Here is a 14933-nt window from a genome sequence, read left to right as displayed (position 1 = left end):
AACTTTTAGAGAAGTGATGAAATAATTTTAGACCTGCGCACGCAGGAAAGGAGACTACGGTCTTGAAGACGCCTCTCGAGTGGCTATGAAGGTGTGCGAACTATGGTGACGCGCTTCTCTTCCATTATGAATGTGACTAAATGGATTTTGCGGTACCACAGGAAGTACTAAAACTTACGGAAAATCGTAATAGGCCAAAAGTCGGGTTTTATTGAAGTATAAGACCTAAACAATTTTAAAGGAGCATTTTAAATTATGCGATATTTTTGCGTTTAAGTGCATGGAGGAGCATAAGGTTCCCCCAATGAGAAGTATTTTGAGAGACAATCTGACGAAAAGAAAGATGATGGCTGCTGGATTTAACCCTAAAGAAACTCGACAACCGAGGGAAAAAGGGAATCAAAGGAGAACGTTGAGTCATCATCGTCAATTCTTGTACGGGAAAATAGTATCAAAAATTTTCTTCATCAATACATCCAAAGAAAATTAAACTGGCGAGAAATTAGCCGATTTGTATCTCTACTTTCCTCATGAAATAAACATTAAGGACTATAACCTCAAATTGGAACTTCTTCGGGGAAAATGCGTCTGCCAACTGTGATAGAGGTAAATGCAAGAACCAAGCAACAGCAATGATCGTTCCCGTAACTTAAGCTGGCGCAAAAGTCATAACTTCATAAGATATATCAAAGCTAGAGTACCAGAATTACTTACGTAGACAGAAAAAGATGCTAATTACTGTGAGTAAGAAAAGAGAGGTGTCATCAAAGGGCCTTATTTTATTGGAATGAAAGACTATACTCTTGTCTGATGAAAAAAGGGAAGAGGACTTATCAATACAAGTTTAGAGGGGAATGTGTGGTGTTAGTTGAAGAAACAGGGTCCCACTTTTGGAGGTTTGCCTCCCCCGCCGGAGGATTAGCAAAAGTTATATAATCTGCGATTATCGATTCCTTTCCGAGTGAAAATTAGATACACAGAATTAAAAAGGATTTGATTATGATGGTACCAAGCGAATACCGCCCAAAAAGGAGGCATCATCCCTTTGCTATAAGCATAATTCCAACATCCCTTGCAGTGTGGGTAAACTCTTCTCGGGATTCCCACCGGGTTAATTTTTCCATAATGGCCAACATTTCAAGCTCCGACTGGGGGCTCATCCTAAGGGATAAATTTTGTTGAACCCCGAAAAGAGTTTACCCACATCATTCGCCGGGAAAGCATCAAATCTTATTTCATCCCTTACAGTGGTATTTTTACTAATTGCACTATGATGACTTGGATTTGCGACGTAAACGTTGGGAGGGTAATCTAGGGACCGAATTTGCGTTGCTGCAAGGATGCGTTTGGCGACCAATCCGAGATTTTTTTAATTGCTGGATTTTAATATCGACATAAAGGCTGATGATATATTGGAGAGAGACTCCGGTTCCTTCGGCTATATCTGAGCTTAGCGCTGTGGAATTTAAAAATCTATTGATGAAAGTTCAAATTTAAATTTCAATATTCCTTTAATTATACATACGGACGAGAGATTCGCGAAAGAATTCACCAAAACTTTGTTAACAGCAGCAAAAGACGAGGAATGACACTAACATAAGAAATACAGACTGGAAAGCAGGTAATTGAGTAATTCGTTCGTGATTGTTCCTCTCTGGACGATGCTGATACAACAAATATTAGTAAGACTAACGAAGAAAGACGCACTTGGTGTGAATTTTGTTGCATCTGGGGCGTTCGAGAGGGGAGCGGGGTGGGTACGCCGATGGCCATCACCCTTATTCATCCATTTAGTCACAGCTGTCGGACAATACCGGAATAGAAATGCATAACCTATGTTCCCAAACCTTCATAGCCACTCGAGAGGCGTCTTCAAGACCGTAGTCTCCTTTCCTGCGTGCGCAGGTCTAAAATTATTTCATCACTTCTCTAAAAGTTGGTATCATCGATTTGTTTAACGCCGACGAGGCGCCAAATAAGGGACAAGTCGTCTCACTACGCATCGCTTTTTACCTTCTACCATCTTCTGATTTATATTATCAAAGATAAACGACCTCCTAGCAGCATGCGCGGGATGAATTTTGCTGTGTTAGAGGCGTGGGAGGGGGAGAAGCGAGCGTGGAGGGGAAGGGATCGGCCTGCGGCTCTGGTATCCGCGACGCTGCGTGGGCGTTGGAATATTTTCTTCGCGGACGCGGACTCAAATTTGGCATTTTGTGGCTAAACGGTGGCAGATACGTCAAAATGCACGAAAATTTTGCCCTAAAAGGGCAGTAACTCGGCAAAATCTATAGGGAATGACCATAAAATATTATATTTTTCGAATTTTGACCCTCCCCCCCTAAATTGCATTTGAGCGAGGGTCAGGGGTTCACGTACAGGTCTCAAATTTTTCAGGCCTTATTTTTGATCGGTCCCACAACTTTTTTTCATTGGGCCAGATGGATTTGAAAAAAATCGATTTTTGCGATCCGCCCTAGTGTACATGTGGCTTTTGTGACCATTCAGAAGACGTTTTTCTATTATATTTATTTAAAGGCGAAGAAATATATCTGAACGAACTAGCTAAAGACCAAGTGGGTCAGCTACCCAGCTTATTTATACTAATGTCACCTACGTAAGTGTTTTAACTCGTGTAGGTGAGGATGGAGCTTACGCCAGGCTAAGCAACAGCCGCGTGAATTACGAATACATTGGAATGACCGCGCCGCAGGCGCGAATTTGACAGCTGTACCGGTGAGGAATTGCTCACCCTAACCAGCCAGTTAACAAAAAAAAACAAAGACAGTAAATGGCGTGCGTGTATCGTTGTCAGTGTAGTGTTTTTGTTCGCGAGAAAGAGAAACTTGAAATTAAACTAAACCTAGAAAATTACACTATAAACTAAATATTAGATATGGCATTAACTTTACGGAATTCATTAATGCATAGAGAAGCTTGTGACAGTGTGATTGCCCAAAACAGAGACAGTACATAAAAATAGAAATACAACAGTTTGTCACAATTAAGAAAAGTAAAGAATGGTAAATGGGAAGAATGATTTTTTCCCTTGCAGTGGTTTGGTTCTTTTTTTTATATATTTTTTTGATTTTTTAGTACAATTTGTACTATCTTTTGTCATTTTTTTTATTGGTTATAATTTTTTAAAATATATATTATTGTTTTTTTAATGATATTTTTTGAGATAATATATTTTTTTATAATTTTTTTCAGGATTTTTTTTACCACTGCGTTATATGTTTTTTTCGGACTTAAGCTTACTAGAGTTTTATGACAGAGAGCCAGTTGAGATTAGTTGGCTGAAGAACAAACAGATTGAATTGCAGTCACTGAATTAATTCGTAATAATTAAAGTACGTGAAAAGTAGTGAAATACATTGGACTAAAGGTAGAAGAATTGTGTGAAGATAGGAAAGACTCATAGAAGAGTGATTTGATGAGGCAGTGTATACTTTGTCGGGATACTTGGGTCGTAATCCCATATGTCTGTAAGTAGTGTGTTATTCGTGCTCTTCAGCCTGGACTTAAAATTATTTACAAGGGCGGAAACGAAGTCGTTCATGGTGGGAATGTTGGGAGCGGAGAGGACGTCGGACATACGGATGAGTCGACTGATACGGAGAAGGTGCCGGAGAGACTTATTTTGGAAAGTTTCCAGTTTCTGACGGATGCTCTTATTCTTCGCATAGATCTCGCACGCTTATAGTACAATTGGGCGAGCAATTGATTTATACAATCGGGCTATTGACTGATGGGAGAGGGGAGTGGTGGGGGAGCAGAGACAAGCGATTGCCTGCCGGACTCCGATGGCTTTGGAGGTAACGGATTTTAGGTGTGTGGTAAAGGTAAGCTTGCCGTCAAGAATGACGCCGAGAAATTGTGAATTACGAATAAAGCACGATGTTCATTTATTAGAGTAGCATCGTCAGCGCTCTTTGCGTAGATTTTGTATTATAAATGGCTGCGGCTAAGTGGTACGAGTAGTGCAGTATATTTTGCTAGAAGCCATAAAAGAGAAATAATCCACACAGGATTACAATTATTTTTGGGCTAATTTTTCATATTCATCGATAACAGGGGATCGGGTTTGTGTGCTGGCAAGAATATTGGCTTCCCACCCTGTAGGTTGAAATTCGAATCTCGGGAGTGGCGGAAATTTATAGCATACTGCCCGATCCCTGCTTGAGTGCTTAACGGAGCGCACTTCAAGTACTGCACTCCGTCCGTCGCATGGGACGTTAAGCCGTTGTCCCGTTAAGAGCTGGCTAATGCCGACGCGGGGTTTCTCTCCACCCTACCATTCCAACTCTTCCCTCATGGCGCAAATGACCTCAGCTGCCGGTCACCTCCGCCAAATACCATATCATATCAACATCCGTCAGGAAAGTATGAAATCATATATTAGACGCTTAAATGCTGTCAGAAACCTGCTTTTGCAGTTATGCCAGAGAAAGACGCAGGGGCTAAAATTCTCTGTGAAAAGCGAAAATTGAGAGCGTTACGTTACCTCAGATGCAGCGAACCGCGTATAAAAGACGGGACAGTTATAATTGGACCGACAGCGGAGAGGGGCACGAAGAGAGAAAGAGAAGAGCATAGGAAGCAGTTTATTTGGAGTTCGACTCACACAGAGCGAGTGCTTTGCTTGAGTCGAGCAAAAAAGATCCGGATTCTCTTGATAAGTACCCGCAGGTGAGATAAAATTGCTCACGTAATATCATCTTTGGGCTTTATTTACTCACCGCTCTACGGAAGGCGGTCCATTTAGCTAGTTATTCTTGAATCTCTTTTTGTCATTGGCTACAGGCTCCAGTGGATGAGTCAGAGAAGCGCTGCGAGAAGTATGGCATGAGGATCGATCACTAGAAGACCAAGGTTATGTGTTTTTGTAAAGTATCGTGAGCTAGGAATACGAGACTCAAGGTAAAAGTGGTTGGGGAAGAACTTGAGCTGCTAGAGCAATAGGATGGTTTCCTATTATTTTTTTATTGCTTAAATCGAAAGATTATTGCTCCTGGAGTACGCATTTCACGCTTTTAGATTTTTTAATGACGATATCTATTTTTCGCGATTAAATGAAATGTGAAAATTGTCAAGCGCGCGAAAACGCGACGGCTAAGTATGAATGCTGGGAAAAGCCCGTGAGACGTCAGTCTGGTTCCCGCTGCTGTATTGTGAGGTGACCTTGGGGCGAGGGTTTGAGCACTGATATGATGCAGGCTTCTAACAGGTAGCAGAGTACCCTGCTAGCAGGTAGCGCTTGGCTTAAGTAAGGATTATTAATACCTTATCAAACGAAGGAAACTTTCCGACCTTAGGAAGTTTTAATAAGTGATTAGTAAGACATGTTACCCTGAGCTCTGTGCCTCATGCATGCATTGATAATCTCAGACGATGTAAAACTCCTATCTACTCGTATAGATACTAGGTCCCTTTGACCTCACGTGGAGTGGCATCGCATGGGCGCCAATCTGGCCTTTCTCAATTGCGGTTAAAATTGACCATTGCCATTCGCCTAAACTGGGATTTCTAAAACCAAATAATTTGTATATTATGAATACACTATTGGTGGGTAACGAATCGCAATCAATGTTCTTCGTTTTTTTTTATGAAGGAAACTACCCTATTCAACTATTTGGGCAGAATATTAAAGGAAAACTAATGCAGTAGTAATAAAATCAGGAAGAGAATTGCATTAGCACAGGAGGCGTTTATGAACAGGAAGGAGCTAATGACATGATTGTTAAATTTATATGGGTGTAAAGAAAATACTGGTAAAGAGTCTGATCTGGAGTGTGGCGCTTTACGGTGTGAAAACATGGACACTTAGGAAGGAAGAGGAGAGATGACTGGAGGCGATCGAGATGTGGTTGTAATGTGGAAGATGGAGAAGGTGAAATGGATGAAAAGGAAGCGGAACGGCGAAGTGCTGGATATAGTGGGTAAGGAGTGGCAGCTTCTGGATGATATACGGAGAATGCAGAAGGAATGGATGGAGCGAGTGGTTAGCGGGGAGGGTATGTCGAAAACAATGTTTAAGGTTAGAATGTTGGGTAAACAAAGAAAAAGGTAAAGAATATGTGTGTGGTATTCAACAATAATTACTTGCCTGTCTGGGCCACAGTCCTTGTACGCCCTCTGTAAAAAATGTCGGAGCATTCACTGAGATCCTTCGTCATATTTTTTCATCACTTTGCTCTCATCATCATCATCATAAGTCAACAATCATCAGAGCGGTCAGACGTAGCTCTCCATTCTGCCCTCGTATACGCTAGCCTTTTCATAGCGACGCATTTCTTCTCTTTTACATCCTGTTCCACGTAACTCATTTGGGGCCGTCCTTTGTCATTCTTCCCTTCCACCTGTCCTTCTGCGATTGTTTCGTTCGGGCCATCATGCCTCATAATGTTGCAAACTTAGTTGTTCCGTCTTCCCCTTTAGCTTTTTAAAAGACTTCTTTTTCCTTCCATTCTTTTCAGTACTTCCTCATTACTTACTCGACTCATCCATTTAATCTCGATCATTCCTCGGTAACACAACATTTCGAATTCTTCCTCTCTTTTGACTTCTCTGCACCTGCCAACGTCTAAGCCTCGCTCCCATAGAATAATATGCTCCATTAGGGTTGTTTCCTGTTATTTTTTTATTGCCTTAATCGAAACACTATCACTCCTGGAGTGCGCATTTCACGCTCTTAGATTTTCGAATGACGATATCTATTTTTCGCGATTAAACGAAAAGTGAAAATTTTCAAACGAAAACGCGACGGCTAAGTATGAATGCTAGCTGCTAGCTGGTAGCACTTGGCTTAAATAAGGGTTATTTTATCATTTCCCTATCAAACGAAGGAAACTTTCCGAACTTAAGTAGGTATTTTTAATGTGTGATCATTAAGAGATGTTTCCCTGAGCTCTGTGTCTCATGCATGCATAATCTCAGACAATGTAAAACTCTACTCGTATAGAAACTAAGTCCCTGTGACGTCACGTGGAGTGGAATCGTATGGGCACCAATCTGGCCTTTTTCAAATGCGGTTTAAATTGACCATTGCCATTCGTCTCAACTGGGATTTCTAAAACCAAAAAAATTGTATATTATGAATACACTAATGGTGGGTAAGGAATCGCAATCAATGCATTTCGTTTTTTTTGACGAAGAAAATTACCCTTTTGTAGCATCCGATGAATTGTTTCCTCACTTCTAAGCTTGCATTTTCAGCTGTAAGTAGAATCTTCTTATTGGTAGAAAGCCTTCCTTGCTTGTCCTATTCTACTTATTCTTTCTTTGCTGTTTCCTCGGTAATTCGGCGTCGCCTTTGTTTTCCTAGGTTAATGCCTGTCCTATCCTCCTGCCTTTGGCTGTCCTTGTCACTTTTTTTGGGTGTTTGTAGAGTTCCTCCGCCCATTCATTCTTTGATGTCTAACTCATTTTGTTGCGTTCCGAAGCTTTTCTAAACTTTCCTTTCCCATCTTTTAAATCCTGAATCACACGATCATTTTTTGCGTCCCTCAGAGTACTGCGGTTATGTTTATGATTATGTTTTCAGCCATCGAGGAAAAAGATTGCGTAAAACGCAATTTTTCCCTCATCATTACAGCAATCATTGGAGCGATCGCTGGTGATATCGCTCGTTAATAACGGAAAAAATGTTCGGTAATTCAGGCAGTTCTTCTACAGAGCCCATGTGCCGGAACCGCACATTATCACAGATCTAATTCAGTTTGATAAACCTTTTCCCAACGATGAAATCACTTAACTAGTAAATAAGGAGACACGGCCCATCAAAGGAATAGGTAAATGTATAAATAAAATAATTGTCGCAAAATGAAAAAATAAAGTATCCACACGCATAGTTTTTTTTAATTTTTTTTGATCGATTCACGTCATCCACCGCTAGATTTTAAGAGCGAGTTTAGCTCGTCATTCTCCCTTATATCGATCTTAATGTGAGCAAACTAAATGATTAATGGTTTTCTTGATTAGTTTTGACTCGAGCGATCGGTCTTGAGATGTAAAAGTTAATTTTCCTTTTGCGGGGGAGAGATAGACCTTCGATAGACTCATTATTTCGTCGAAATCTCTCATTGAAAGATTAAATAACGTACACCCAGTGTGAAGGGAAAGTTCTTTTGCGACTGTCAAACCAAAAATAATAAGCTGTAGAGTTGAAATATAAGGTATAGTCAAAGTTTCTTTCACTCTCAGATTACGATATCTGTCAGAGAAAACTGGGTTATTTTGTTATATCCGAAGTGGCTCAACTTTGCGGAATTTCGTAACGATGATGGAAGTAGGAACGGCTGAATGAAACCAGGGTACTTTATCATGTTTCATTCTCCCCCACACCATCGTCAACTTATTTAAATGTTATGGTGTCAGATTTAAACAAGTTGTTTGTGACATTGTAGCGCCCACTCCCGAAAATGTTGGAGGTGTACAGTTGAAAATGATACAGTAAGTGTTGACACCGGTAGGTAGGTTAAAATGAACTTCGTGTGGAAAAATACTGAGTCGTTATTTAAAATATTGTAGTTTTCGATGCAATCATACATTTACTTTGACCTCGATCTCTTGGTTACATTATAATATGCACTATTTTTAAGGTTTTGGTCATTCATAGGAAACCATATTTCGCAACGTTTCGGAAGTGCATTGTCCATTTTCAATGTCCATTTCTTGAAAAGTACATTAACAACGAAAAATTTAAAAAATTATAACTTAACTTTATTGCGCAAAAACTTTTCGATGAAACTTTTTCACGGATAGATTTATTAAAAATAAATTAGAACTTAGATGTGGTCTACTACCTGTGGCCTAACTTATATGTAGTAGTTTAGTTTTTTAGTTGCTGTGTTACAATACGATGTTATGTTTATATTTTTATATTTACAGATTTTAATTAATTATATCGCAATATATTTTGTTTTAACCACTGATGCCAGTATTTCATTGAAATTTTATATTTATTCCACATATAACCATGTATGTACCATATCTTTAAATAATCTTTTTTTTATAAATTATAATTTGGATCTAAAATTTCGGTGTTATCAAATTCGAAAGTGTGATTTATTAAGAGGTGTTTAAGTGTTTAATTGTCTTATCACCACTATCTAAACAAATCGATTTTCGTTGAAATCTGAAGGCGTCGAAGGGATGCATCTTCGTAAAATATTCCTCCATAATATGGGTGTAAAAATATGAGTAAGCGTAACCAGTGAAAGAAGGGTAGATTCTCAGCGAACAAATAACTTGGAATAATATTAGAATTGGAAGTTAGCTAGAATATAAAAATCACTATTGCACCACAAGCATTCTTGTTCAAGCATTAGAAGGGAAATACGAATGGGAAAATAATTATAGCACGAATAAAATCCATGAAAATCGAATAAAACATTTGAGCTTAAAAATCGAGTGTCCACTTTGCGTTCACCGCTGTCCTATTAGTGGTAAAAATATGAGTTCCCCTTGCATCTGCTAATGGCGTAATCTAGTAATGGCGATAGGCCGGACCTCTACTTCATTCAACCATACTTCGTACTCGGTGTGTGGGACGAAACTAAACCGTTCGAAAGTGAAGCACGTGGTCTCTCCGGTGCGAAGCATTATCTGCGTTTCGTTTCGTCTTCGGCACCGGTTGTCGATTACAACGTTTCTTTACGTATGCTTGCTGGACGTAGTTTTATTTTGCCGGTGCCGGAAGGGAGATGGTTTTCAGTCGTGCCGTTGCTCACGTCTTTCATAGTTCTGTAACCACTCTCATTTGTGGCTCTGTTTTGTTCCCGAAAATCCACATTTTTAAATATTATATAACAACCCTGATCGAAGTACTAAGTAGAGAGTAAGCCTTCCCTGTGGGACAAGGTTGCAGATTGCATTAAAGACTAGCTGAAACAACAATAAGCATGGGGAGAAGCGTGGAAATTTTAAGAAGATGGTTTGTTTATTGATGAGAAAGGATAACGTAAAGTGGGGAAGTCAATATTTTATAATGTACTTATATAATATTCAGGACTTATATATAATATTTTATTCCTTTTCCATGACAAAGCCCACTCCGGACCTACAAGTAGCCTGCTAAACGATCTCTTATGGTGACTGCTGTACTTGTCGGTCGGCAACATGGAAACCTGTTTACTTCATGCAATAACTGAGTAATGTATAATGTACATTTCTTCAGATCTGCGCTCATCTTTCAGTCACCCTGCATTATGAAGAATAACTCATGCCTTCAAGATGTCATTCGCGAATTGCTTCGACATATAACAGGGTCTATGGAAAATTGTCCATTTATTTCACGGAAAACCGAATGCACATTTATCGTTTCTTCGTGTTCGGCACAAACATCAATTGAAAACCCGCTTTTTTCCGAAAGATTGCGTCCTGCATATGGTCGCATCATTTTCTGACAGCGAAAATTCTTCACCAATAACATGTAGAAATGGAAAATCTTCGCTACTAGTAGCGTTTCAGGGGAAGCGGGGGTGGAATATTCAATTTCTTGCTGACCATCAACTTCAAACAAAGTGGTTGATTGAAAAACGGATGAGTCGCCTTCTTTTCTACAGGCCCCTAACGTCAATACGTAACGATATACGTAAATATGTAGTCTGAATCGGCTACTGCCATCATTAGAATGGAAAAGTAGACCTTGTCGATAAGGTTCATTGAGCCACCACGAGAGTTTTAGTTAAGGTCCGTCCCGAAGTAGTTTTTACTCCGATTTCGTTTCGACCATGAGTTTAGCTCCCCGTTCTTCAATCCATTTTGTTTCGCTTCTACATTTCGCTACTGGGAAAAAAACTATTGAAATTTTACTGGTTTTGGCCTTTGATTAATTTCGATTGCTATCCCTGTGCCCGCAACGTATTTACGGCGTGGCCGGAAGAGTGGCAAATAGTGTTAGGGTAAGGTCAGGAACTATTAGTTTAGGGAGGAAGAATGCTGCTGAATCCCACAAAGTATTTATCTAAGCTCAACTTTGTTGGAGTTGAAAAGGAACTCCAATGCTGTACCGTTCCGCAAAATATCTCTCTAAATTTATCGTTTCTGACGGCCTTGGAAACACAGTGAGGTTCTTCACTGATGTCATCCGTGTCGTTCATAAAGACATCTATTCTCAATTTCTCGAGCAATCTAAGCCTATCGCGTAGCCTCCGAGAGACTCTAGCGGCTTCCAGTCTAATTCATTTAACATCTGAGCAACGCTTTGTGTTCGCTCTTAGCAGTTTATGAAGAATCAGGCTGCCACCTATGCCATTTCTTATTTACTATTAATTTCACGGATTTAGTCATTTTGGGCCGAATCCAATTTACTTGCTGCATGTTCAAGACGTGGCCGGGCGAGTACGAAATAGGGAGAGAGTTAAGTAAGCAATTATTAGTTTAGGGAGGAAGAGAGTTGCTTAACTAAGGTTATATCTTGGTGGGATGGGATAGGGGTGGTTAGTTAGTATGAAGCATCAAGCCATGTGTGCACAGACCTGCCAGCATGAAGACAGCCGTGAGCAGAGGAAGATGAAACACTGAAGGTAGTTTGGGTTGAGATGGTTTAGTGAAGCAGGCGAATAAGGACTGTATCCATCCATGAACAGCCTTCCTCCAAAGGGTTTGACACAGACCGACGGGTTCGTGTGGTTTTGAGGAGCAGCGACCCATCGCGAGGGGCATGACAGGAAACACGGGTCGTGATGGGATGGATTTGAAGAGAACTTGCTTTGCATCCGTTCGCGTGGGCGGTTATACGTACATACACAATTTAGCAGACAAATCCTGAGAAACCTCCAAAACAAAGGCCTTCACTCCATCCGATACAGAATTAGAATGTGTGGCAATTTCAGATGCAGCGCCATAAGCTGAGTTTCTAGGATGATCCACTGCTGAGTTACTTGGTACAGAAAATAAAGTTTTAATTATTAAAGGTTTACCGGTAGGCCTTGTTTTCGAGTGAGTAGAATTCTTATCACAGAAGTAGTAGGCATATCGAAATGATATATAGTTAATTATCTATCATTTTTGCATTGATATTATATACCTACTTATAGTAAGAGAATCAACAAAATCAGAATTGTTTCCATTGAATCATATGCTTACCGATTTTTTCACTAACAAGGTTTTGCATGAATTCTTTGTTAAAACTTTCGCGGGTGCTCGTCATTATGAATAAAAACTTTAAAATTCCCAACTCTTCATAATCCCTTGTAAAAGCGACCAGCATCGGTCGGGAAACGTTGGGGCCACCCAAGAATTGACGCGGTGACATAGCCCAAAAGTTTATATTCATAATGACTTTTTCATGAAATTATATTTGATAAGTTTGCTCTGGATTAGGTTTCTAAGGAGAAGTGCCTCATAATCTGATAACTGCAATGAGTTTTCGGTACCACTGCAAAACGGCTTTCGCGCAATACCATGGATTTAAAATGGTGCAATTTATTGATTGTTGTCTTGGGCGTCATATTCAAGGTGTTATATGCATTTTGTCCTTCTTCATTCTGAATGCAAAGTTCATGTTACGAGTTCATAGAGTATTCTCCACGAACATTAGAAAATAGAATCCTCAAGTCGACATCTAAATGTGTTGTCATCCACCGCGCATATAATTGTGTTTACTAAAGTCGCCACTCGCGTCACTGACGGACAAATTGATCCGAGTTTCACGGAGAAATAAGGTATAATAAGGAGTATTGACCGAAATTTTATGCACATGATGATGTGATCTATCAAATTCATAACTCTTGAATGCTATTCCTCGCAATTACAAGCAATATTATACAAAATATTGGGAAAAAAAGCTTAATGCATTGCACTCATCACCGCGCCGCGGACATTTTTGAAAACCGATTAAAATGCGATCGAAGTGACAAACGAAATTAGCCTTCAATGGGATGGTATTGGGCCTCCTCTATGCAGTCCCTGCGTTATTCTCCTTCGCTCTGTCTTCCCAACCTGATGTATGATGCGTACCTACAGCACGGACGTAAGCAAACGTATTCATGCGTGGTAATCCGTCGTAAGCGAGATGAAGAGGAGGGTTTTTGGGGAAAACGGAGTGGATTGGTACGCGGTTGGTTTGAGTTTGGGGGGAGATATTCTGCATCCGAGCGGACCGAACGAAAAGGGTTGGAGCGGGAGCTTTAAGGGATTTTGACGCTGTCGTTCGAGTGCGAAGAAAGGGTCTTGGGGTGTATCCTGGGGTGTGGGGGAATTCGGGGGAAGGGTATTTCGAAGCTTGGAGGTCGTACAGAACGATGAGAAGGATAAGTCTGCCTATCCGAAAACCCTTTACATCCACCTTTCACTGGATTTAGGAATGGGACTCCACTTCTATTCTCGTTCGCTGCGTATTAAGGAAATAAATATATTGTTCTCCACGTCAGCCGAGAGTAAAACTGTGGCCATAGCGCCCGAGCGAGGGAGAGGATAGGGATTTAATCCACCAAGAAATATTCGGAAGACTCCCTTCAAATCAACACCTCCAATTTTATTTCTGTCCATGTCGCTGAATGACACTTATGCATTTTGAACCAGAATGGCATGTAGTTCATGGTTAATTCAATTCTCTTTTCTATAGGTAACACTTTTATGTACCTACCTAGCTTATAAAATCGTATCCGGCTCGATTTTGTGGAAGTTCTTTATATCCATGATAAAAAGAAGAGCACAATGGTAATTTCCACACTTTTAATGTCACAACTCAGCAACCGACCATGGTTTCAACGCGTAAGTGTCATTTTCAAGGTGAAAAACCCAGTACTCTCTCGGTATATATACCCAGGCCAAGGTAGGAGGTGGGGGCATATGGAATTAGGTGTGGGGGAGTGGGAGGGGTTGCAGAAAATATGGACGTATTTTGGAATCACTCCTAACTTTAGGCACTGGTTATTGAAATACGCGTTGAGATTGGCTAAGCTACCTAGCTTCACAATATCCACAAATCAGGGAATGAAATTCCACTCCCCCGCATTTTATCACATTGGTCATTGGTATTGCATGACGTTTTACCAATATTAGGCACATGGAGTACAACAATAATATTTGAACTTAACCTTAGGTTTCACTTTTTATGCTTTGAAAGCTCATTAGAATAAGTTCAACCGATTCAGGCGTGATATTGTGGAAGTTTGACATGTTGAAATAAAATATAGTCGCACTTATCCACATTTATTTAGTGCGTAAGACGCGCTTCGGCTCACATGGCCATCATCTGGTCTTACACTTTAAAAACTTCACACCATCACGAGCATCTAGTCTTTTACCCTCTGCATTAAACGGAAATTATGAAATTATAGAAAAGTGCATCTACATTTTCTTTTCGGTACTAAAAGCCCAGTCTTAGTAGTCGATAGAGCATACAATTATGGCATATAATTACGTAATATACCTTATATATATCCTAGCCCAGCCTTAATAGAGCTTCCTAGCCTCTAATGTAGTTACATTGTCACCATCATCGCCATGACTCGTTAACAGTCCTAGGATTGCTTTGACGCAGCTCTCCACTCAGTTCTCCCATCAGCAAATCTTTTCGCTCCTTTCAAATCATTTCTTTTCTTTCACATCCTTCTTTACCTCCTCTCTAAAACGTATTCGAGGTCTTCCTGTGGGGTTTTTCGAAGCTGGAGGTCGTACAGAACGATGAAAAGGATGAGTCAGCCTCTCCGAAAATCCTTTGCATCCACCTTTCACTGGATTTAGGAATGAGACTTCACTTCCATTCTCGTTCACTGCGCAATAAATGTATTGTTCTCCACATCTACGGAGGACGTGGCGAGATAGGGATGACATCAACGGTGTGAGGCGAGATGTTGTGCAACATAATGATGTAAAGTGAAATATGTAAAGGATGCATTATTCGTACTCTTTTAAGTTCTCGCCTCACCCATGGTATAAAAATTTTATTGATTTTCATTTAACATTTCACCATTCAATCT

The sequence above is a fragment of the Ischnura elegans genome, chromosome 2 (assembly GCF_921293095.1).
Source record: "Ischnura elegans chromosome 2, ioIscEleg1.1, whole genome shotgun sequence".
NCBI lineage: Eukaryota > Metazoa > Arthropoda > Insecta > Odonata > Coenagrionidae > Ischnura > Ischnura elegans.
Note: the sequence above shows the minus strand (reverse complement) of the source record.